Source organism: Canis lupus, chromosome 16 (genome assembly GCF_048164855.1).
Source record: "Canis lupus baileyi chromosome 16, mCanLup2.hap1, whole genome shotgun sequence".
NCBI classification, from domain to species: Eukaryota; Metazoa; Chordata; class Mammalia; order Carnivora; family Canidae; genus Canis; species Canis lupus.
Window position 1 is genome coordinate 53,522,353 of NC_132853.1, and position 24,528 is coordinate 53,546,880.

General features: G+C 52.7%; 1 long non-coding RNA gene across 8 annotated transcripts in view; it reads right to left on the minus strand.

The window, feature by feature from the left end:
- Positions 1-361: 361 nt before the first annotated feature.
- The window catches only part of LOC140607075 (uncharacterized), a 175,851-nt gene continuing 151,684 nt past the window's right edge, over positions 362-24,528 (minus strand). Inside the window, exons 3-8 of one of the 8 annotated variants that reach the window (XR_012009244.1) lie at positions 19,305-23,077; positions 11,332-11,570; positions 11,100-11,168; positions 2,748-3,020; positions 2,260-2,516; positions 362-1,289 (exon numbers count right to left, since the gene is read on the minus strand). This is a non-coding gene — a long non-coding RNA (uncharacterized lncRNA). Of the gene's footprint in view, positions 1,337-2,259; positions 2,517-2,747; positions 3,021-11,099; positions 11,169-11,331; positions 11,571-19,304; positions 23,078-24,528 lie in introns of all 8 variants that reach the window. The other 7 variants (XR_012009243.1, XR_012009247.1, XR_012009248.1 and 4 more) reach the window with 7 other exon arrangements.

A 24,528-nucleotide genomic window follows, 5' to 3' on the forward strand; every position in this document is an offset into this window, starting at 1 on the left:
TACCCCACTTTATATGGAAAACGCTAAAATAGGATCACACCTTTTAAAGGATATTTCCACCTCACAGACTTCACCTTTCTCCCACCCTCCGCAACCACCGCCCCAGCCCCCTCCACACACACTCACACACACGTGCACACACACATACACACATGCACGCATGCACACACACCCGTTTCGCTACCAGACTTCCCTAAGCCCGTTTAATTGAAAAGGCATGATTTAGGCTAATTGACAGCAGATGGGTTCGGCTGCAAAATGCAGAGAAGCATTTGTTGAACATGATTTACAGCAACGAGGCAAAACTTTCTCCTTTTTATATCGTTCTTCGAGCTCCACGGCCAACACAGCTCAGCAGAAATGAGAGGAGAAAAAAAAGTAATTAGTGTTTAATTTTTTAACAATTTTTAACTCCCTTTTTAATTGCTTTACATAAACCTGTCCTAGAATTTTACAGCCTTCAAATCTCTGTCTAAGTCTGGTCCTTGTTTCTGGTTTTAATTACAGGGAGGCTTGTCTGGCACATTAAATTAGAAGAAAAACACACACACACAATTTCAGAAATATTTTGCTCTTGGACTCCCAACTGAACATCTAATATTTCAGCGTGCGAATGGGAAGGCTCTGGTGGAAGCCGAAGTGGGCCAAGTGCTCCTGCCGCATTACTGCCTCAACCCCACAACTGTCCCTTAGGTTATTAGCAGTGAAAGAGCGTCACAAGCAGAGTCCGAGGGCCCACGGTGGCCGGTGGCCGGGGCGCCTCAGCGCGGCTTTGGAAATAGCCCACTTCCCAGAAGAGCGGGCGAGCGGCAGGGCCCTGCAGGCTTTGATCAGACTTCAGGTCTGGCTTCCAAGCCAGGCCATCAGACCTTCCGCCCGCTTCTCTGCGGTCCCTTCTCAGCGAGACTGGAGGGGAGCGTGGCCTGCAGCGGGGTGTCCTCGGTGCAGGGGAGGGGGGCCGCGAGGGCCCGGGCGGCGGTCGCAGGCTGCACGCTGGCCAGGTGGCTGCATCCGGTGGTGGCCTTTGCAGAGACAGCCGAAGCGAGGTCGTACCTGCGCTGAGCATTAGAACTTCTGGGCTCTCCCAAAGGGTAACCACCGGCCTCCGTGCGGCTATTTACATCCAAACGGATGCACACGTGCGATCCACTGGACGGTTGCCTTCTTCCGTGGGGCTGGCCACTGCGCGACTGCTCAACGGGCTCATGCGGGTGAACGCCAGGTCAATATAGTGTAAATACGGGGCATCTCCATCTCCATCTGTTGGACAGGGTCGCTCCAGATGCTTCCTATTGCAACCGGGGTCTGAGGCGAGGCAGCCTGGGCGTGCCCCCTCCTACCCCCCTCCCCCCCCCCAGGGAGGTGGTGAGAAATGCAAGGCCTTGGGGACATGGTGAGAAATGCAGGATCCTGGGCCTCCCCGAGACTTGGAAATGCCTTCCTAACAAGCCTCCCCCTCCTTGGGGTGATTTGAGTTCATCCCCGCAGCAGCAGCAGCAACAGCAGCAGCACCGTGGCTGGGGCCTGGAGCAGAGTAATGGCCCGTGGATCCCCTGCAAGGTGTGTGCAGGGGTGGGGGAGAGCATGCAGGGGGGGATGAGGGGCGGCGGGCCATAAAATGTCCTTGGGACACAACCCCGCAGGGCCGAGGCTCCCCGACCCCCGGCCTGTGTTCATTAGCGCCGAGGCCGCAGCCCCCCTTGGCAGACCCTGCCCAGCCTGCCCTGGGCTCCTCCAGGACCCCCGCTGGGCGGCGGAGGGCTGCCTGGCGCCGCTGGGCGGGCAGCTCTAGGGATGGAGCCAGGCCAACGCGGCTCCCCACACACGGTCATTACCTCCCGAAAACCCAGGAGTTATTACAATTAAAACACGTTGCAGGGGGGAGCGGGGGCTGGAGGAGGTCCCTTTAGGAAGGAACACTGGGATTAAAAGAAATTAGAGCAGTTGTCATGACGACGCTGCCAGGCCGGGCCTACCCTGTGATTATTTCAATGGGAACGGGATGGGGGCAGATGGGCTGGGACAGGGGGTGCCGGGGAACCGTACCCAGCTGCAGGGCAAGAGCTATGCTTTTTCCCCCAGAACGGGGATGCAGCAGCCCCAGGAAATTCTCCCCAGGCCGACTCCTGCTGGCATTCGAATTCTCTAGAACTATTGCTTATCCTGGGGACCTCTGTTCTCCAGGAGGTTCACACCCCAGGCCTCTTCCATCCCAATCTGTTCAAACAAGGAAACTCCCACGGGGTCCCCTGCTCTTACTGGCGTGTAGGTGGGACGGCCTGGCCTGGTCTCCGGTCAGCTCCCCTCTGGCTGAGCCCCCGAGAGCCAGCCGTCCTTCCCCTGGACGGGAGGTACAGGTGTGCAAGGCGGAGTCGTAGAAACCAGGAGTGGACGTGTTCTGGAAGCGGGCCCATGATAATGAGCGAGATGGAAAGCTGCCTGGGACACCTCCAGGCACCAGCAGAGGATTAGGGTCCCTCCAGAATGGGGATCCTCGTTTGGCAGAGCTACAGGGACTGAAAAGAAAAAACAGTAATTAGCTCTCCATCCCTCTGCTCTGCCTCCCCACCGCCCCCCCTCCTCACGCCCCTCCTTGAGCTGGCCAACAGGCAAGGAGAACCTGTTTTGGAAGCCCCTCGGGGAGCAGAAGGGGAAGGGCTGGGAGGGGACTGGGGGTGGAAGAGGAGATGGAGGAAGATGCTCTCAGCAAATTCTCCCTTCTCCAATCCCGCCTCCTCTGCTGCCACCTTAGTGGGCTCAGGGGCTGGACAAGAGGGTGTCCATGAGGGCGGCCTTCCATCCAGAAGGTTAACTGGACCCCAGACAAGTCCTTGATCCTCCTCACACCCCCAGGCTGGAGATCCTTGACCCTCTCGATCCTCCTCCTCCTCTTCTTCCTGGCTTTGCTCTCCCTTTTGAAAGCTCATCATTTCCAAATTTCCAACCCCCAGAGCCACTGCCCTTCATTCTGGATCTTCAACAGAGTTTCCCTGTTTATAGTTGCAAGGCCTGAGGTGTCCCTATAAAAAAAAAAAAAAAAAAAAAAAAAAACAGAAAAAAAAAAAAACATACTCATTGTAGAATTAGGCTTAAGTGTAAGCCTGGCCTCAGCCCGATTTTGCATGTGGCCTTGGGCAAAGGTCAGCTCCACGTGTCTGTCTCAGGTTCCTCCTCCGTACAAACCCATCTAACGTGCAGCATCATCTCAGGATGTAAGACTGCCAGTTTTATTTAGCTATTTATTAAATATTTTACTTATTTACTTGACAGAGAGAGAGAGAGAGAGCAAGCATAAGCAGGGAGAGCGGCAGGCAGAGGGAGAGGGAGAAGCAGACTCCCCGCGGAGCAGGGAGCCCAACGTGGGGCTCTATCTCAGCACCCTGGGATCATGACCTGAGCCGAAGGCAGATGCTTAACCCACTGAGTCACCCAGGTGCCCCGGACTTCCAGTTTTAAAATAGGGACATTCCCCAGCAAGTTGGGACAAGTTAGTCACCCTTCCTGGCACAGCCTGTGCTTCTTGGGGGTCTAGTTATCACTGTATATAGAGGGCTTCACTCCTCTATAAAATTCTTTATACATCATAGATGTACACAAAAGGTGTGTGTATATATATATATGTGCACATATATACGCACGTGTGTGTACATATGAAGTTTCCAAAGAGGTAAATTGGGAGGTAATTATTCACATTTCAGCAAGAATCCTCATTTGGGGGGGGGGCCCGGGTTACCCTGTGCTTTAGCACCGCCTTCAGCCCAGGGCCTGATCCTGGAGACCCGGGATCGAGTCCCACGTCGGGCTCCCTGCATGGAGCCTGCTTCTCCCTCTGCCTGTGTCTCTGCCTCTCTCTATGTGTGTCTCTCATGAATAAATAAATAAAATTAAAAAAAAATGAATCCTCACTTGGCAAAACGACCAAATGTGACGTTCCGCTCTACAAGGTTAGGGTTAGGGTTAGGGACTGGGACTCTGTGTGGAAGGCACATTCAGAGAGTCTGAGTTCACAGATGGGAAAGCACCAGGAAATCCGCGTGGTTCTGTGATCCTCTCATTTCCGGGGAAACCCCTGAACTTCTAGAAGATTCTTGCACCAGTTTTGCTGAGCTCTTTCTAGTGGGAAACGGAAGCAGAGCACAGCCACACTGGCCCCACTGCGCATCCCCAGGAGACCCCAGAGCTAGTTGTCTACGGATGTGCTGTGGGGGCTGGTTTGCAAAGGCTCCCAGTGCGCTCCAGCCCTATGGGATGGGATGGGCATTCCCAGTTGCCCTTCTATGTATTTTCCTGCCCTCCCTAGGCTCAGGGTTCCCGGACCAGCTCAGGCTCAGGCTTCTCCAGCTCTGAAACGACTTCAGGTGGCGAGTTCCCACACAATCGAAAACACTCACGTATCATAACGTCCTGCCCGGGATTTTTTTTTAAATTTATTTTTAATTTTCTTTTTATTTTTTACCATTTAGCATGTAGACCAACAGGTGAAAAGGGACAGAAGGGAAGGAAGGGAGATGACAATGGGGTCATGATCCCCTCTCCCTGCCAGCTCAGAAACCCAGAAACGTGGCTGAGTGACACAGGTACTGTGGCCCAGGGAGGGGTTTTGGGAGGCAATGTCTCTGCCCGCACCCCCTCCACCTGCTGCTTTCAGGGACAACCTGAGCCACCTGGCATCAGCCACATCAGTATAATAAACTTCACTGGCTCCCAGTCTAAATCGTGAAGAGAAAGGGCCCAGCTGGAAACACATCCTGTCTCCTTCAAGGTGAGGTGACAGTGGGGCCAGGCACAGCAAGGGGGGAGGATATTGGAAGGTGTTGAAAAGGAGCCCTCTCTTTTCCTCCCCGTTGGAGGGATCAAAGTCCTCACTTAATGAAAAGGAGGCAGGTCACCTCTGTGCCCCCAAGGAAGTACAGGCTCTTCCTCCCAGGAGCCCCAGGCTCCCAGCCCCCCAGCCCCCCAGCCCTGCAGGGGCAGAGGCTGACATCCCAGGGAGCAAATGGTGACCACTGAGCCTGTCGGCCTTACTTGGAGACACTGGGATACAGCCTCGCTGCAAGGAGCTGGCTGGTGATGCCCGGCCTTATTACTTCTTTGTGGGTTGTTTGGTGAGAGGTGGTGCCTCACTATCTTCAAGACTAGGGCACAGTCCTGCTAGGAAGAGAAAGCTGAGCAAAACGATCCTGACATACCCACCTGCCCCCAACCCCAATCTCTGCCCCTGCCTGTTTCTGCTACTTACATTTATTATACTACTTTATTCTTTTTGTAATTTTTACTTATTTATGATAGTCACACAGAGAGAGAGAGAGAGGCAGAGACACAGGCAGAGGGAGAAGCAGGCTCCATGCACCGGGAGCCTGACGTGGGATTCGATCCCAGGTCTCCAGGATCGCGCCCTGGGCCAAAGGCAGGAGCTAAACCGCAGCGCCACCCAGGGATCCCTATTATACTACTTTAAAGTCAGTCTGTCTCTGTTTCTGTCTCTCTTTCTCTCTCCAGCCCCCCTTGCCTTTGACCTCTTACAAGACAAAACTGGGCTGTCTGCAGCATCTTCGTATCCCATGCACACAGGAAGCACTAAATAAATGTTTACCGAAATGAATTCTTTACTACCATGTGTGCCCAAGGGGCACAGGATCTATATGGCACCCAAGCCAAATCCCCAGGAATCCAGGCAGGTTATCCTGGCCTCTCCTGACCTCTCCCCTCTCCTTTTCCACAAATTTCCCTCCAAAGGAGGCTGGGGACTGGCCCATTGCAGTGCCTCACACCATTTAACAATAATAAAAAGAAAAAAAAATGCAAACAAGCCCTAGAGGAAAGAAGTAGCAAAGAGAAAAAAAAAAAACCCTGAGAGAAGAGGAACATAATGTGCATGTGTACACACATAATACAAGTTAGCATATCCCAAAGCCCCCTGGACAGAAACCAAACAGGAAATCTAGAATCATTACCAAATGCACTTCCCCTGTTTGCCCTGCCCTCGGCCCCTGGGGGTGGGCCAAGGGTACTCCGGCCCCCTCCCTCACAGGGCTAGAAGCCGCAGGAGGGTGGGGCTTTGATGGACTGATTGGCATTTCCTCCCCTCCCTCCTCCCTCCTGACCTCTGGGTAGGGCTTCCCGGTGGACGGTGGACGGTTGATGGGATGGGACGGAAGCCTCTTGCTGCTGCCACCTCCCAGGAGCAGCGGGGCTCAGAGCTTTTCCACGCAGGCCCCCCACAGTGTGGGAGTGGAAGGTGGCCAGCAGCTGGCCTCCCTCACCCCAGGTCCGCAGAGAGCTGTGTGATGGCCCCGGCTTGGGGATCAAGACCTCCTGCTCTTAAGAAAACAGATCAGAAATTTTGGCATCAAAATATGTTGAGAGGAAGCAAGGAACCCTTGGAGCGAAACGCAGGCCACGGGACCGAAGTGGAAAGTCTGAGCAGAAACCCGAGCTGCAGTGATCATGAGTTCAGGTTCACCCTCCATGGGCTACTCTTGCTCGAAAGCACGGCCAAGGATTGCACCCTGGCTCCGGTTGGCTAACTCACCCATCCATCAAGAGTCGGCCAACTTCTACTGTAAAAAGGCCAGATAGTAAATATTTTCGGCTCTGGGGCTACGGGGTGGGGTGGGGGTGGAGGGGTCTCTGTTGCAAATGCTTAACTCTGTCACTGTAGCATGAAAACTGACACAATACGTAAATGAACGGGCATGGCTGCGTTCCGGTAAAACTATTTATAGGGGCGCCCAACTGGCTCTGTCGGTGGAGCGTGCGACTCTTGATCTCCGGGCAGGGAGTTCAAGCCCCATGTTGGGTGTAGAGATTGCTTAAAAATCAGATCTTAGAGAGAGAGAGAGAGAGAGAGAGAGAGATTTTATTTATAAAAACAGGCAGCTGGCCAGATTTGCACCACAGGCTATAGTTTTCCAACACGTTGACTTATTGGCTGGGTCACCTTGGGCCAGCCACTCAACTCAAATCAAGCGCAATGTCCCCACATTTAATGAGTAATAATGCCTGCCTCACCGTGGTACATGGATGATGGAGGCTAACCATGTAAAGCATCTGACACTCAATAAATGCCAGCCACTAACAGTTCTCATCGTGAGGGGAATTAAGAAGAATCCCGGGTTGGGGGTGATCTGGAGTCTTCCATTGCTGTGGGATGAGCCTCTGTGCACCTGGTGATGAGGGTCCTCAGTGTCTTACCGTGCAAAAAATCCATTTGCTAAAATTGAATATTCCCTGGATTCATCTCATGACATTAAGTCAGCAGTTGCACCTTAGAATCACCTGAGGAGCTTTTAGATCTCTTAAACCAGAGGGGTCTCTCTGGGGGCGAGACTCTCATGCATTGATTTTGAGGCTCCCCGGATGATTCCTCCGTGAAGTCCATGTGGAGGATGGGAAGCAGCACAGAGAGTCCTCTCACTTCTTTCTTCCACCCAAGGTGGGGTCTGTGCACCGGCAGCATCAGCCTCACCTGGGAGCTTGTGAGAAATGCAGACTCTCGGGTCCCACCCCGGACCTGCTGGATCGGACTCTGCTTCCACAGGATCTCGAGGGGATTCCTGTGCACAAGCAATTGGAGGAATAGCAATCTACCCCACAGATGCCTGACCAGACTTGGCTCTTCATCAGAATCCCCTGCAATGCTTAAAAAAATCCCTAGATCTCATCACCATCTCACTGAAGCAAAAAATCACCATGGGTGGCCCAGGGACTGGTATTTTGTTCCAATATTTTATTTGAAAATGTTCAAACGTATAGAAATGTTGGGCCCACGCACCCACCACTTAGATTGTCAAGATTTTGCTCTGTTTCGCTTCATCACGTACCTATGCACGGATCTATCCATCAACCCATCTCGCTTTTTAAATGCATGTCAGAGTAAGTTGCAGACATCCAGACCCTTCATCCCTAAACACCTGAGTACTCACATCATTAATTTTTAACAAGGTCTCCGATTGGTGCAGCTCTAGTGAGAGTCTTTTTTTTTTTTTTTTTTTTTTTTTTTTTTTTTTATCCAGAGGAAACAGTCCTTAAGATTTGATTTGGTAAAAAGCTGTCCTCTCCGTCCAACTCTTAAACAAGTGATGCCAGGGGCTCTCTGGAGCTGTCACTCTCAGGATTAGGAGAGGATTTCTGGCGTTTGACCTCATTCCACATTGCTCCAGGTACCTGGTCTTTCCCCTGGTAGGACATGGAGATGGTGGCCACTCACTACTGTCTTCCTGCCTCTCCTATATTTAACAGTCACATTAACTGGACAACGCCATGGCCCCAAAACCTCCCCTGGTGTGCTCCCTCCTGGCAAGCCCTCCAGTTCTTCAGCATCCCACCCGTGAGGTCTAACGGTGAGCCTGCCATTACAAACTTCCAATTCTGTCGTCGAGAACTTTGGAACGGTAGGCCACATGCTAGGTTGCCATTGCTCCTTGCTGCTGGGTTTCAGAATATTGGGGACCAGAGAGCTGCGACGTCACCTCCCCTTCGGATTTTCCTTCATCTTGTCTTTGATTTTGTTTTGTTTTTGACAGTGACCTGGCGAATGTAAGTAATTGCCTGACCATTTCCAAATACTCTTCAACAATCTACGGAAAGGGTCTCCCAGAGTCTGAACACACACTCCCCCACCCACCCACCCACCCCCACCCTGGCAAGTTGCTCTGTCTTAGAGATAACTGGGTCACATAGAAGGTCACACTTCATTCAGCATTTCCACCTACAAACTTGAAAGGGCGAATGGGTTCTCTCACCCCCTGCCCCTTGCCCACTTCTTTTTCCAGACCACCCATTCTCTGTTTGTATTGGTCCTCCAACCTTGAAACCCGACACCCTCCTCTGTAGGAACCACCCATGCTTAAACAAATAAATACCCCAAAGTGGCCCTCTCCCTGGTGGTGGTATTCAAATAAATGTCCCAGGAAGGAGGGTGGGGGAAGGAGGAAGGGTACTCTGGGCCTTCTCTACCAGGTGCCTGCCTCGAAGCTTCCTTGGGTCAGTGTTTCTTTGCAAATATCTGTACAAGACTAGCAATGAGACCCACCAGAATGGAGAGGGTCTCCATGGGCTAAGAGGTTCTGTAAGTCACCTCCGGGAAGGTTCTGGCTCCTGGAGCTCAGGAAAGAGGAGAGAGGGGCATTGGGCAGTGCTCGGTCAAAGAGGGACCACTCCGAAGCCTGTATGGAGTTATCTCTGAGCTCCTCGGTACTCGCCCATAGGCCTGGAAATCCCTCCAACTGGGGATGGAGTGCTAGGTGCCAAGAGTCAATGGGTGGGCGAGTGGGGAGGAACAGGGACCGGTTCTCTATGACCCAGAAACACTTAAATAATAGCCCAGAGACCAGCCTGCAGAGAGGAGGGGAGGCGTGCAGGGAGACAGGATGGACCCTGCAAAGTAAAAACCTCCTTGCCTCTGACTCAAGGCACAAAAACCACCGCGAGTCTTTGGTTTCACGGAATGTGGACAGCTAGTTTGAATAAAGTCTCAGCTTTGTCACGGGTCGGTTGGTCAACGGAGTCACTAATGAAAAGGAGTTTCAAGCGTATCTGGGAAATAAGTCGCAGGGGAGGCAACTGTCGCTTTAAGGGAAACTCTGAGAGTTGCAGAACCTTCCCCCCACTGCCCCTAACCCCCAGGAAGGGAGGGGGAGGAGCCACTATCCTCAGGAGTTGGCCAAGGACACTTATGGATGGCCCAGGAAAGTGTGGACAAGACCGTGCTGGGAAGCTGGCTGCACACCACTGGTGGGTAAGGAAGAGGGCAGGGAGAAGGAGCCTACGTTTCAAAAATAAACACAAACCCCAAAATCAACACTGTTAATGGAAGTGACTAATCAAGGGTGTGCTGAACTTGGTGGTTCTTGATAAGATACAGGTGGAAATGCACTCGGAAAAAATAACAGAGTTTTTTTCCCCCTTTGGTAAATAAAGCGATGCGGAGAGGGTGGGGTGGGGGTGCAAGGGACCGGGGTTGGCGCACGGTTCAACCCTGCAGCAGATTTAAAACACAGATTCTCAAGCCCAACGCTACTGACATTTGGGGCTGGATAATACTTTGTAGGGGGTGGGGCTGTCCTGTTCATTGAGAGATCTTTAGTAGCCTCCGCCAGCTTCTACCCACTAAATGCCAATAGCACCCTCCCCTCGGGCGATGAAACCAAAAGTGTCTCTGGACATTGCACATGGCCCCAGGGCTGGGGATCGAGGGCAATGTCACTCCTGGTCAAGGACCGCTGGTTAAAATCAGGAGCACGGCTGAGTTTGAAAGTCACATATGAGCTCGCTGTAGGGCCTGTCAGAGGGCCAGACAGCGGGCCAGCTGGAAAGGAACGTAGCATCCCATGCATTTGAATGTGCTGGTGGTTAATGGCTGTGCCCTACCAGGACCTCAGCTGGAAGCCACCCATTGGTACCCAGGCCAACATGACCAGGATCTTGTCGGTTAGGAAGCCCTAAGAATGAAGTCTGTTGACAAGCAGGTACAGAGCCACACTGCTCCCAAAGCTCTGTAGAGTTGTCATTGGTCTCAAAGTTGCCTTGACTGGGAAGGTGAGTGACTATGACCCACTTCAAGGAAGAATTCTCCAGATAAGGGACATCTGGATGTCCAGGGGGTCGAGCAACCTGTCTCACTGGGCTCCAAAGTGAGCCATGTGTAGGACCCGTGAGAGTCACTACTGAGACACCAAGTTTCTCTTGCAAGGCAAAGGCCAGGGAGAAGGCAGGGGATTGGGGGATGGTTTTTATTATTATTATTTTTAAAGATTTTATTTATTTATTCATGAGAGACACAGAGAGAGAGGCAGAGACTCAGGCAGAGGGAGAAGCAGGCTCCCTGTGGGGAGCCCCATGTGGGACTCGATCCCAGGACCCCAGGATCATGCCCTAAGCCCAAGGCAGATGCTCAACCGCTGAGCCACCCGGGCGTCCCGGGGAATGGTTTTTAAAGACACCGTTTTCAGAGAACCCCTTGGCCACCCACCACATTTGGTCTACAGAGTCTCCAATGACCTAATCTGTAGTCAATGCACCTGTCCCTTTGTTGGGGGGTGGGGGGGTGGGAAGAGGAGGTTAGCTAAGGCCCGTAAGCAAAACGTCAACCACCTCACCTGCCATCTTGGCTGGCGAGCTCCTCCACGTTGCTCTGGGATCACCTTGAACCCAGGCAGCCCACGTTTCTAGAAGGGAATCGCATCACACGTCATTCTGCACCCGGGCAGCCTGGCCTGCTGTGTCATGAGTCCCACTCCACAATACACACTACAGAAGGGGACGTCTACTGCAGCGGGGTTTTCTGTTGCATGTACGCATGGAATTAAAAACAGTGCTTGCCTGTCTCACCTGTACAAGTAGAAAGAGTTTCGGATGCTTCTGCTTGGCCTCCGAGGTCTGCCTGGACTCGGGGTGCTGGCTGGAGGAGAGGGTGATGGGCCGAGATGGAGGAAGGGGAGAAGCCCACGGAGCCAGTCCACAGGAGCTAAGTCCTGGCCTTTCTCTCTGCCTCCCCCGCCTCACCCCCTATTCTGGAAGCACCGCAGAATCATCTTCCCCACTGGCCTGCTGCTTCCCTCCTCAGCAATCTGCTTTCCACAAAAAAAAAAAAAAAAAAAAAAAGTTCTAAATAGAGCGGAACTGAGAACGGGGCCGCAGCCCGGATGAAGTCTTCCCCTCCCCAGAGAGCCCGGCGTCCCCCCACAGAGGGCTGGTCTGCCCCCCAGCGCCTCTTATTCAAAGCAATCTTGACCCGGGAGCGGCCAAGCCTGACGGCAGGCGCGAAGCACCACAAATGGATTTTGCCTCTGTAGCACTTTGCTGGGCTGGACCCCTCCTCCCTCCCAGGCATCTCGGATGCTTTCTTCAGCCTCCTCTCCCTGCATTTACCTTGGGAGGCACCTGGGGGACCCTCTTCCAGGCAGGGGTTCAGAGGGTTCCCATCAATGCTCACTGGTAGCTTGCGGAGTGAGGTTGGGGGGCTCCACTGACCCACCTGAACCTGGGCGTTCCCCCAAACCGAGGGCTGAGAATGATGACAACAGTCTCTCTCCTACCACCTTAGATTGTAGAATGCCAATTTGTGTAAAGAGTCAACTGTTGCTCTCAAGGGGGCCTGGGCACCAGACTGGGGGTGGATCCTGAGACATTTCCTCCTCCATTCTGGAAAAGTCTACCCAAAGCTCCTGCCGACCCAGCATGGTAGCAGGGGCACATTTGTGGATCTGGGTATAGCACACGGTTCTGTGCATGTCACTCTTTCACACGCACACCCCAGCATCATTCCAATGTCAACCAGGTTTTATTAATGAGATTCTCACACTCTCTGGAAGAAGAATCACACCGTTCAGCCCCTCAGAAGACACGGCTGTGAAGAAGGCCTGCATATTCCAAAGGGGAGTGTCCAGCTTCCCCCTACATCATGCCACCAACTCATAACCCAGGTACCAAGCCTGGGTCTGGGGACCCTGGGCCAGCTCTAGGATGTCTTTGGAAGAAGGGTGTGGTGGTGGCAGTCAAGAAGAACAGAGGAGGCCGGGCGGGGGGCCCATGGGGAAGCTGTGGGGGTGTAGCAGACCCCGCCCTCCACCCCAGACCCTTTCCTGGTGCCTCCACTGAGTTGGATCTTAAGGAATTTGAAGTCGAATCAATGCCATGACTTGTCCGTGAGTCACGCCACTCCGTTCTTCGCGGCCTCTCTGAACTCGGCACCTCCAAGAACATCAACTCATCCAACCAGGCGGAGGCAAGGAATGTAGAAAGTGAACTTGAACAGGAACTGGGGATTACCAACACGCATCGCTGACAGCGTGGGGTGTATCTCCTCCGCTCCAGCACAGGACGGCGGAGGGCGGAGGGGAATGAGGAGAACAGAGGGATGGTTTGAAATATGCAGACGGGGGTCCTTAATAACGCAGCATGGTTACAAACAAGAGTCATCGTTGTTCAAAACTGTTTGTGTGGGGAGAAATTTTTTGGTTTTGTTTTTTTCTCCAATCTTGTGTAGTTCAGAGCTAGGGGGAAAAAGAGGAAGAAAGGAAGAAGGGAAGGAAGGAAGGAAGGAAGGAAGGAAGGAAGGAAGGAAGGAAGGAAGGAAGGAAGGAAGAAAGGGGAAGGGAAGGGAAGGGGAAAGGGAAGGAAGGAAGAAAGGAAGGAAGGAAGGAAGGAAGGAAGGAAGGAAGGAAGGAAGAAAGAAAAGAAAGAGAAAGAAAGAAAGGAAAGAAAGAAAGGAAGGAAGGAAGGAAGGAAGGAAGGAAGGAAGGAAGGAAGGAAGGAAGGGGGGAGGGGAGGGAAGGGAAAAGAAGGAAGGAAGGAAAGAAAAAAAGAAAGAAAGAGAAGGAAGGAAGGAAGGAAAGAAAGAAAGAAAGAAAGAAAGAAAGAGAAAGAAAGAAAGAAAGAAAGAAAGAAAGAAAGAAAGAAAGAAAGAAAAGGGAGGGAAGGGGAGGGAGGGGAAAAGAAGGGAAGGAAGGAAGGAAAGAAAGAAAGGGAAGGAAGGAAGGAGAAAGGAAGGGGAAGGGAAGGGAGGGGAGGGAAGGGAAGGGGAAAGGAGGGAAAGGAAGGGAAGGAAAGAAAGAAAGAAAGAAAGAAAGAAAGAAAGAAAGAAAGAAAGAGAAGGAAGGAAGGAAGGAAGGAAGGAAGGAAGGAAGGAAGGAAGGGGAAGGGAAGGGAAGGGAAGGGAAGGGAAGGGAAGGGAGGGGAGGGGAGGGGAGGGGAGAGAAAGGAAGGGGAAAGGAAGGAGAGGGAAGGGGAAGGGAAGGGAGGGGAAAGGAAGGAGAGGGAAGGGGAAGGGAAGGGAGGGGAGGGAAGGGAAGGGGAAAGGAGGGAAAGGAAGGGAAGGAAGAGAAGGAAGGAAAGAAGGAAGGAAGGAAGGAAAGAAAAAGAAAAGGAAAGAAAGGGAAGGGAGGGGAGGGGAGGGAAGGGGAAAGAAGGAAGGAAAGAAGGAAGGAAGAAGAAAACAAGAAAGAAAGAAAGGAAAGAAGAAGAAAGAAAGAAAGAAAGAAAGAAAGAAAGAAAGAAAGAAAGAAAGAAAGAGAAGAGAAAGAAAGAAAAAAGCTATTCTTCTCTATTTCCTTTGTCACAAATCTTGTTCAGTCCAAGAAAAAAAAATCGAAATGCTGCGACAAGGTATTTTCTCCCCCTCCGGATGAACCGTTTTACAATAAGCTACCTGCTGGGGTCAGGAAACCTGAGATCAGTGGCTTTCTGCTCACACAAAAACTCAGGAGGGGGATTCGTGCAGAAGAGCTTCTGCGGCGCGACGGTCACCCACACCCAGCCGCTGTGCAGCTGTTCCAGCCTGCGTGTGGACCCCTCCCGCTCCTCTGCTTCACCTCCTCGCCTCCTTCCTCCGCGCTTAGCCAATGCCACCGGCTCTCCTGGAGGAGCAGGGCGTCCAGCCGTCCAGCCGGCGCCCACCGCCGAGGTGAGGTCGCGGGGTGAGGCTGTGCTGGGAGGGAAGAGGAGCACTCCGGCGGGCCGAGGGGAGAGCTGCTCCCAGGGCCCCGATAGGGAGCTTATTTTCTTTACTATTAGGTGTGTGATGCTCAAGAGGCAGAGGCAGGGTCAAAATAAAAATAAATAGCCAACGGAAATAGGCGGCCCCTCCCTGGGAATGGTAATTGCACAGGATGAAAGTTTATCCAAACACATGAGAAAAATGGTTCGTGTTGGAGGACCGGGGGCGAGAGGAGTGATCCTTACTGGAAAGGAAATTTGTTTACAACATTTTATTTGCTCCTTAGTTTTTAATGCTGTTCTGGCCCCGTGTCCTGTAAACAGACAGGCTTTTCCATTCTCCAGCGCTGCCAGGGGAGCCAAGGACGGAACAGGCTGAGCTGCTGCCAGAATTCTGGGCCGCCGAGGTCTCCCAGTTGCAGGAACCCACGCCCAGTCGGGGGTCCGAGAGAGGAGCTTGCTGGTCCGAAGGGAAGAAGGGTGTGATTTGAAGTCTAGGTATGGAAACCCGTCCAGCTGGTGAGGGGGGCTCTTTTCTCCGCTCCTCGTGTGGGAGGCAACAGGGGGGACCTCAGGTGCCCAACGTGTGTGTCTAATGGAGTATTCGGTAGAGGCCCTGGGGTCAGTAGAGGCCACGGGCAGAGCATGGAGAGAACGTGGCCTTTGGGAGACACAGCGTGACTGGTATTCGACTCGGTTGAAGGGACTGTGGTGTTGAGCGTGCCCAGGAAGGAGAACCACTTTTCCTAGATTCGGGGTCCAGACGTCATCCACATCAACACTCCTGGCCCGCAGCCCAGCATTACCCCCAGGACCAAACCAAACAGGCCAAACAAAGAGCATGCTCACGGCCAGGGAGAATCAGCGACGCCCTGCCACATCAGGAAAATGCAGACTCGGTGGTGGGGTTATATGAAGTTTCTCTTCCCATCCAGGCACAGAGATCGTCTGGGCCAAGAGTCATGGCAGGCGGGCACTCGGCTCCACGTCTGGAGTACAGAGTGCTCGCTGCCTGAACGCTGAGTTCCTGGCACTGTTCGAAGTGCCGTGCCCGTGATAACTCATGTATGCCTTGCTACCACCTCATGGAGCAGTTTAAAGATAAGGAAACTGAGGCCCAGGGAGGCTACGCTACCCCCTGGAGGTCTCACGGCTAGAGTGGGTGGGATGGTTCGGGCCCAGCTGGTCTGAGCCAGAGGTGGTTCCATCTAGCCTCTCTTTAGGGTGCCTGGGTCCTAAAGTAGGCACCAGACTCCCTGAATTTCTGCACGAAAAAGAGCCTTCTGCCCCCACCACTGCCTCCTCATATACCACCGAGGTGTAAATGGGAAAAACTTGGAGATCTGGGCTGTTTTGTTACAGCAGCCAACTGGGACCGATGCGGCTTGCATTTTCCGTCCCTCCCAAGAAAGTGCAACAGGGCGTGGAGGGCAGGGTCCTTATGGGGTGTGCTCCACGGCGAGTCACTGACCCCCTCAGCTTTGCATCCCCCCCTGTAACAACGAGGTCTCAATACCTCTCGCAAAGTGAGATTCAGATGAGAAAGTTTGAATCGTAAAGCACTCTAGAACACCGGACGTACGGATTGCTTCCTGACTTGCCTGATTTTTCTCAGCCAAACGTCCTATCATCTCTCAAATGTCTGAAACGGATGCCAGGTGACCGCAGGCTACAGATGGCATCCCCTTTGTCCCAAACCCTAATTCTACTGGTTTGTACTAAGTGAGAAGATGAGGGGGCGGACTTTGAGTTCTTCTCTTCCTAAAGAAGGTGGACCTCCCACATAAATCTCTGCCGCTCCCTTTTCCTTCCTTTGCTCTTCCCCTTGGGAGAGGTAGTTAATCAGAGAGCTAATGGGAACAGGCCCTTCTCTCCCTGAGCCTGCTTGCTTTTGAGGGACACCTCTTCTGTCTTTGCCTTCTGTCCCCAGGTGGTCAGTCCTTGAACCCAGGCCCATCCCCTGTAGCAGGGGATCTGCCCATCATCACCCAACGTCTCTGCCCGGGACTTACTGGGGAAGTTTGCATTATCCACCCAGATTCTCCAGGAATCCTCACAGAGTTCATCTGGCAAATGTGATTAAGTCTGTAAGATCCCGAAGGCAGGGAGCATCTCACATGTGAGTACTTTTCCTTCTGCATTTCTCCTATCAGACACCGTGAAGTTCTTCAGAAATTTTGACCTAAACTTTTGAGTTTCAATTTCTCATTCCTCATTCCTATCTTAAAAATGAACCTAGCTCTCAAATAATCAGCGAAAACCAGACACGTTCTATTTCAAGAAAAGTTTCTGCAGAGAAATCAACCCATCACGCAACAAGCACATCTTCACTGTTCAGAAAACATGTCACTGATGAATAGTGGGCGAACAAGAAACCGGCAAAATTGGTGGGACACCCAGCCACAGGTCATTAGTAGGAAAAAGTCAACCCAACATCCTTCTTGCACATCTACCGTGTTCAAACGGCCGTGCCACAACTGAAGAGCTCTGAAGTTGAGGCCCCGTAATGACCTTGGTTTTGATCCCTCACACACAAGACTGGGTCCAAGTGATTGATCCATGGGATTCTGTTTTCTGGGGATTAAATGTCAAATCACAGTGCCTGCCATGTGATCGTGAACATGAGTGGGCATCTCAGGGATAAATTTCAATGCATAAGGAGTGACCCAGTTCCCAGGGGAGGGAGGGTTGGGGAGAAGGGGGGTAGTTAAAACAAGTTCAGTGTCAGCACAGTAAATAACAAATGAAAAAGTACTGTGGTCCGGGAAGGAGGGGTCAGCATTTTTTTGAGGCCCTATCCAGTGCCAGATGCTTTAAAAGAACATGTGCCTGGTCGAGAGGGAAGAAGGAATTCAGGAAGGCATCCCAGAGAAGGGAGACTTGGAGCTGTGCCTTGAAGGACTAGTAGGACTTCAGTAGCCTGGGTACCCAACAGTGACCTTTTTTAAAAATAGACTCATCCAGGAAGAATTGCCAGAGGATTAAAAATCCTGCTGAGTTCAATCAAAAATCACCACTGGAATGTGAAAGGAACTTTCTTAATTAAGCAATTCCAGAACATTCCCAACTCTTGGCTACCGGAGTAGTGGTGGTGTAACCATTATATCCTGAACTGGCCCTTGAGATGCCAGGGTGGCCAGCCAGGGAACTTAGGGGCTGACATGGAGCAGGGTGCTCTGGTGGGTTGCACCCCAGAGTGGTGGGTGCTAGCAAGCAGCACCCATGAGGCCTGCGGACCCGAGAACCTCAATGCCTGAGTAGACTGGCTTTGCACTGAGGATGTTTGAGGCCAAGGGTAAAGAACGTTCCATGTGGTTTAGCTTCATTGCAGCTCATCCTTGGAAACTGGATAGACGGAGGGCCTGTCCAGCCCCTCTGGGCTGGACATTTCACTCCCTGGATGGTGACAAGCCCTGGTCTGACCCCAATTAGCATTCACGGCGCTACCTTCAGCAGCTCACCTTTCAATGCCTCTGGCTGAAATCACCGGTCACTGCTCAGCAAGAAGAATCACACAGGAAGGAAAGGTTACAACATACAGAAATAGGGGATGTGCCTCTTTTTTCTGATGCCCATACTTACGCTCAGGACCAGGGATGGGTGGGGACCCACAAGGACCACCTGGTAGGCTCAGGACCCTCCCTGAGCCTCCGCACCAGCAGCTGTTTGGTTCCTAGGCCACCGAGAGCCTAGAACACAGCCAGCTTTGTGAACAGGACACCGTGACAACGTGTCTTCCAACCACCTCTTTAAAACCCAGCCCTGAGTTACGATCGCAGTGGGGGAAGGCAGGTAAAGGAGTGAAGAAAGGGAAGGAGACGGAAAACAATTTAAAAAAAAAAAAAAAAAAAAAACCTTTGACAGAACTTGATAACCCGAGGTACACAGTGATCAGGGCCGGATGGCCTATAAAAGCCAAAAGGCAGGTCCCAGGACGGGTCAACTTAAGACTTAATATTTGTCTTTCACTAAGCAAACTAATAAATCCCCTCCAGTTGTGGCCACGCAGAGCTCCCAGTTTTTATTTATTGGTCAAAACTAGAAGCAGGGTTTTTTTTTTTTTTCCTCCCCCTCCTTGTCACCCCGGGCAAATAGCAGTCCCCCTTCCCCGTGCCTGTCATCAATCTATATGTCTATTTGCCTTCTCCCTCAACAAACTCAAGTTCACTGCAACTGACAACGAGTGCAAACAGCTTTGAAGTATTCTTTGGTAATGGACTTCCCGGGACGGCCCTGTTTTTGGCTTGTGCAGCCGAAGGCAAAAGGAGAGGAGCCACTCGTCCGAGAACAGGCAGGCATCACCGCTGGGTCGGGCAAGGCTAAGAACTTGACACCTGGGGAGGACCTTGGAGGATCACCCACAGCCCCCCACTTCCCCTTCCCTCTCTCTCGCTTTGTGGATGAGAAAACTGAAACCCACAGAAAAGGACCTTGGGGCTCTAGCTAAGGTAGGACTAGAGTACAGATTTGCAGACTTGCCGCAGTTCAGGGCTCTCGTCAATCTGGGCACGGAAGGTCTGGCCCTGAAGCAGAGGTAGGGGGAGCCAGCCCTGCTTCCCACCAGCCTGGCATGAGAGTCTGGTTCAAGGTCAGTGGTCACTCCCAAGGTCACCCCTATGCCCTTTAAACCATACTCCTCCGAGCAGAGGGCTGTACCTCACCACTGGAATCTCCCATCTCTCCATCAACACCAGGGTTAGAAGAGGATAAAAAGGTCCCTGCAGGCCAAGTTTCGATGCCATGGGAAAATCTCACAGGGAAGCCTGAACAAAATCTTGGGGCAGGGCGCTAATTTGAGGTTATGTTCATAATGAATTGCAGCAAGATGAGTATGTTCAGCACATGGATGAGAGGCCTTTCCACCATACCTTGGGCAACATCTGATTTACTCGTCCCTCACGGAGCAAAAAACAAATCTTCAAGTCGTGGACTCGGTTAAATAGGGCAGCATCGCAATGTCAGAGACAGAAGAGGCTTCTGGGATCATGTGGCCCGACGCCTCCGTTTTACAGGGAAAGAACGAAGATGATGGGATTTTGGAGACAAAACCTCAGGTGTCCTTGTCTCTCCACTCTATGCTTTTTATCGGCAGAAGACACGCTGGATGCAGAAGTAAGAGACTCATACGTGCTGGGGCAGAGGCAAAGCGCATCTGGCCCAAAATCTCATTAAGAAGTTGACATCCATGGTCTCTTGGCAGCCAAGGAACTGCTCTTCACAATCCTACTGCTTCCCCTACCGGGCTGAGTATCGGTCACCCCTCTCTCACCGTCCGCCTTCTCTGGCTCTGCCAAAAAGCCTGCCTTCCCCGGTCTAGGTGACCCGTCCCCTCATCAGATGTCGGAAAGGGGATTCCTGCCTCAGTCACAGGTAAATCTAGATAAAGGTGATGCTATTAGACCACTTTGAACGCTCGGATTCCGTGATTCTGTGTGGATGAGATGATAAGAGAGAGAGGGAAAGAGGAGATCGTTGCTTTTGGCACAACAGTGAGACTTCTTCTGGAACCAAAGCCTGTACGTGGCTCCACAATGAAGGGAACGTCAGAAATGAGTTCATTTTTTTTTTTTTTTTTTTAAAAAGGAAAGCAGCACCCAAGGAGCTGGGCTGGTTTCTAGATGTGCACAGGCTCATCTCCACCGCAGCAGGTCACCGTGTGGCCGCAGCATGCAGGAGGAGTGGGATGAGCTGAAGGCTCCAGTTCCAGCGCCTTCGGCACTGGAAGGCAGACGCTCATGCCCGTCTTTCAACAGGAAAGATGGAGACCTGATCCCCTGACAAGAAGCAACAACTTCAGGACGGCATGTAATCCTGGAAGCCTGGCTTCCACTCACCTGAAAAGAACCTGTAATTTGCCTTCAGATCGTTCTTACTTGTCGAGAACACCAAGAATTGGGCAGGTACAGCCTGCCCGTCCCGTCCTCCGCCGCCCACGACCACCACCACGTTCCGCTCCTTTATCCCAGGTAAAGTCAGTGTCTGGAAAGGTAAGAGTGAGCTGGGAGGTCCCATTCAACACGATCGGAGTCGAACTCGTAGGTTATCTAGGAGACTTCGGAGGGCAAGTACACACTTAGGCCCAATTTACAGGCCCTTGATATTTCAAAGAATCCTAGAGTTCAAAGGAATTTCAGGAAATCCTCCAGCCAGCTCTGTTGCTCTGTAGACAGCACCATCCCGCTGATTTCTAGCTCGTGCTCTCCGACTCTGGCAAAGACGCAGAATTTTCTTCTTGGCTTATTCTACGTGGTACACACGTGTCTCTCACATACGCACATGCACACGCAGCCTAGGCCGTTCCCGGTTCCCAGTGGCTGTTAGTTTTTGGTTCCTCGTGAATTAGTTTGTCCTTAATAAGAGAAGTCGGCTTCACTTTTTTTTAAGTAGGACTGTATCGGAGAGGAGTCCCTGATACCCGGTATGGCTCCCGTCTCCAGTACCCACAGCACTTCTTCTGAAGGCAGTAGTCTCAGCTGGTTTGTTATACCCAGGTTTTTATTCGATATCACACAACCCTACTACCCGGGAAACACCTGAGGTGGTCAAGACCGGCCACAACCCACTGCCATCCATCCGCAGCCTGCCCAGCGGTCCATGATGTGGTCAGACGCAGGGATTCCGAATGGCAGCTGGCCAGGCTAATTAGGAGCAGCAGGTAAGGTGGCGGTAGAGGCGATGTCATCAAGCCACCCAGTAGGGTGGCCGATTGTTCTGGTTTGCCCAGGACTGTCCCAGGTTTATCACTGAACGTCATGTGTCCTGGGACACCTCTCAGCCCTGGGCAAATAGGGGCAGCTACCTCCGTCAGCTCATCATCACAGTACAATTCTAGAATCAGGAGCAGTGGGTCCAGGTGCTGAGCAGAGGATCAAAATGACCAATGGCGTCAGATTCTTGCCGTTCCTGGAAACTACCTAGCCGAATGGATGTTTTGGATGATGTTGGGCTTCTAGAAAGGCCTTGCCTGGCAGCTGCTGAGCAGGCTGTTTCCTGTCTACCTTACTTCCAGAGCAACTTGGAATACGTTCACGTTGGTGGAGGTGCTACAAGTGGGTCTCTGTTCCTTGAAACCTGAAGGAATCTAACCAGCATGACGAGTCTGTGTGCATGTCAAGGAAGGAAGGCAAAGGCCCAGAAACAAGCCTCACATTTCAACAGCACGACACATCCTCAAGAGGTTCTCCTCACTCATTTTGTGGGGAATCTGAGAGGCCAGAAGGGCCCCATTAGCAGACACTGAAGTCACAGAAAAACATCACCTACAACAAGGAGAAGATATAAAAGTGTGTGTGTGCATGGCTTTAATTCTTTCTACAAAAGCAAACACCATCCATTTGTTTTAGAAGCAGAACCGTACGGACATCTTTGGCTCCGCAATTTGGAGCAAGGTCGAAACTACAAGTGTTTTCAGCCCACGTGCGTGGTGGCATCAGAGTGGAAGAACCAACAGGACTCGTGTTTCGAGGGGCCCAATCTGCTGTCAGGAGCGTCATCAGCAACCGAGGCCAAGAGAGTCTTCAACGTGGCTACACCAACTCTGGTAGTCACGTAGTCCGCACCTTCTGGCGGGGACCCCCACTGCCACCTGAGAGACGGGGGTCCTCACAGCTGGCTGTGCCTCCGTGTCAGCAGAAGACAGCTGGGAAACGAATATAATACTGTGTCAATAATGCATCAAAAAGATGTTGTTGTTGTTGTTTTCCCAAAACAGAAGACAGCTGGGATGACCACACAGCTTTCGGGTTTTGCTCTTATGGGTGATCCTAGCAAAAGAGAGCCTGACACGGAGGGCCCCAGCTCCCCTACAGGAGCCCCCTCCTATGTCCCTGACCCCTGAGATCCCGAGGAACTTCTGCACCGCCCTGTGTCGCTCTGGGACCTGAGGGGCCAGACAGATCCCCAGTACGCGAGGGGACGTTCTCTTCCAATGCTGCTCACATAGCAACACAAACGCTGGCCTCTTTAGAAGGAACAGGAACAAAAATTAAAATCCCATTTGACCTAAGTGTGGTTAACAATTCACTCTGTATCCGGCTGGAAGATAATGGAGCAAACAAGAATTGAGGAGGCCAAAGGCACAGCAGATGGGGGAGCTGGGGGGCAAGAGAGGGTGTGGTAGAAAGAAAGCCCTTTGGTTCCTGGGCTTTGGGGGTGGGGGTGTCTTAAGGGCAGGCAGCAGCTGAGGAAGTGTTTGCCATAAGGAAGGACGGGGTCTGTGACGATGCTGTGGGTCGCCTTCAGTTCAGGCAGGTCCATACGTAGACTGTTCCTCGGTGCAAGGGTCTCTGCTTCCTCCTCCAGTGTCTTCTCAAATCCAGACATTTCTTCCTTCTCCAAAATAAGAATTCTTAATCAGATCCAGAGCCCTCGCCTCTTAAGAGATGGTCCCATCTTAGCTGGGTCCTTTGCGAGGTCCCGATGGCATACGTCGCCCTCCCGCCCCCCAGCTTCCTGGTGGCAAGAGGGAGCGAGGAAGGGCAGCCCCGGGCCCTCCTTTTCTGGTCTGCGGACCGGACCGAAACAGAGCATCAGAGTTAGATTCTGCTTCTGCTCCTTCAACGGTGAGCTTGACTCTCCTGTCTTCAGTCCATGACGTTCTAGCCGGGGAGCAGAACCCACGGTGCGAAAAGCACTGTTTGACCTAAGACAAAAAAAAAAAACAAAAAACAAAAACAAAGGAAGGCCTATTTATATCACTCAAGAAACTCCCCCCAACCCCCACGCTGAGTTATCACCAGGAACCCCCACCGCACAGATCTCACTGCTATACCCATAGCTGATTTAAACAAACAAACAAAAAAAACCCCAAAACGCTGAATATAGCTGGCCCGATGGAAGGGGAAGCCTCTGCATTTCAGCGTGTCGCTACACAGTCCATGAGATTCAGTGCAGGGAGCAGGGGGAGGGTTAGGTCACCCACCTTCTAGACTGGAGAAACTGAGGCACAGAGGGAGGGTGCCGGGGTTCTCAGGACGGCAAGGGCCTGCTCCCTATCCTAATGTTCACGTTAGCTGGGGGCTACTGTGTGTTCCCACAAGTCCCCTAACGACTAGTTAGATTACCCAGCACGGATGGGGTCTCCTGGAGGAAATGAGAAGACGCGGCTTAACACACGTGCTTTCCTAAAGCTGACGGCAAATAAACCAAGGTGGACTTAGCTCCATATACTCTCTCCACCCCCCCCACCACCGCCGAGGACCCCCATTTCTGAGCGGCAAACATGGTGAGCACCACCAAATGCCCCGTTGTGAATTCGACGAGGCCCAGCGAGGCCAGCAAGGGGCCCGCTCGCAGGCTCGGATGCCCCAGGCCTCAGGATGGGGGTGATCACCATCAGCCCCTGAGGAGTAACGTGGACAACTGCAAATCCACGGATCCCCAAGGACCAGCCCCGGCGAGATGCTGTGGACACGGACCTAAAGCAGACAGCCGAGCCCCATCCTCGTAGGCCGTGGGAGGCAGGGCACACGGACCAAGGCCGGGCCAGGAGCGGGTCGGTATCTGAGGGACCTGCCCTGGAGACTCTAGGCCAACCCCTGCCCACCCCTCTGCAGACCCATGAGGGTGCAGGGGTGTTCTCCTTCCTGCAGGCTTTGGCTACATCCCCCAGCAGGGATGTGTGCGGCTGCCGTGACATCCAGAGACGAGGCACCCGCTGTCGGAGGCGGGAGGAGGTCGCAGCCAGGGTGGGGGGAGACATCGCTCCAGGGACAGCTGCCAGAGGGGGGCCTGCGTGGGAGAGCCACCGACCCACAAAAAGCCAGCCAGCATGCCCAGACAGGGGGGCTCTGGAGCCCCGAGAGGCTCTCTGATTGGTGGCCAAGAGGAAACCACGAGTCTCACCCAGGTGTCACCTGGGCTCTCCAGACACTCTCTCCTTTGGACCCGCACACACCCTGCGCAGCCCCGAAGTTCTGCTAACTTTCCTCTGGTTGCCTTTCCCTGCGGGGCAGCAGCCGCACAGACAGAGGGCCAGCAGGAGCCTTTCCCCAGGGAGACGCACGCAGCTAGCAAATTAATTGGCAGCGGCGGGTGAATCACACAGGGACTTCCTTCTTGTCGCCCGGGCAACCACATGCCCTTGGCAGCAGG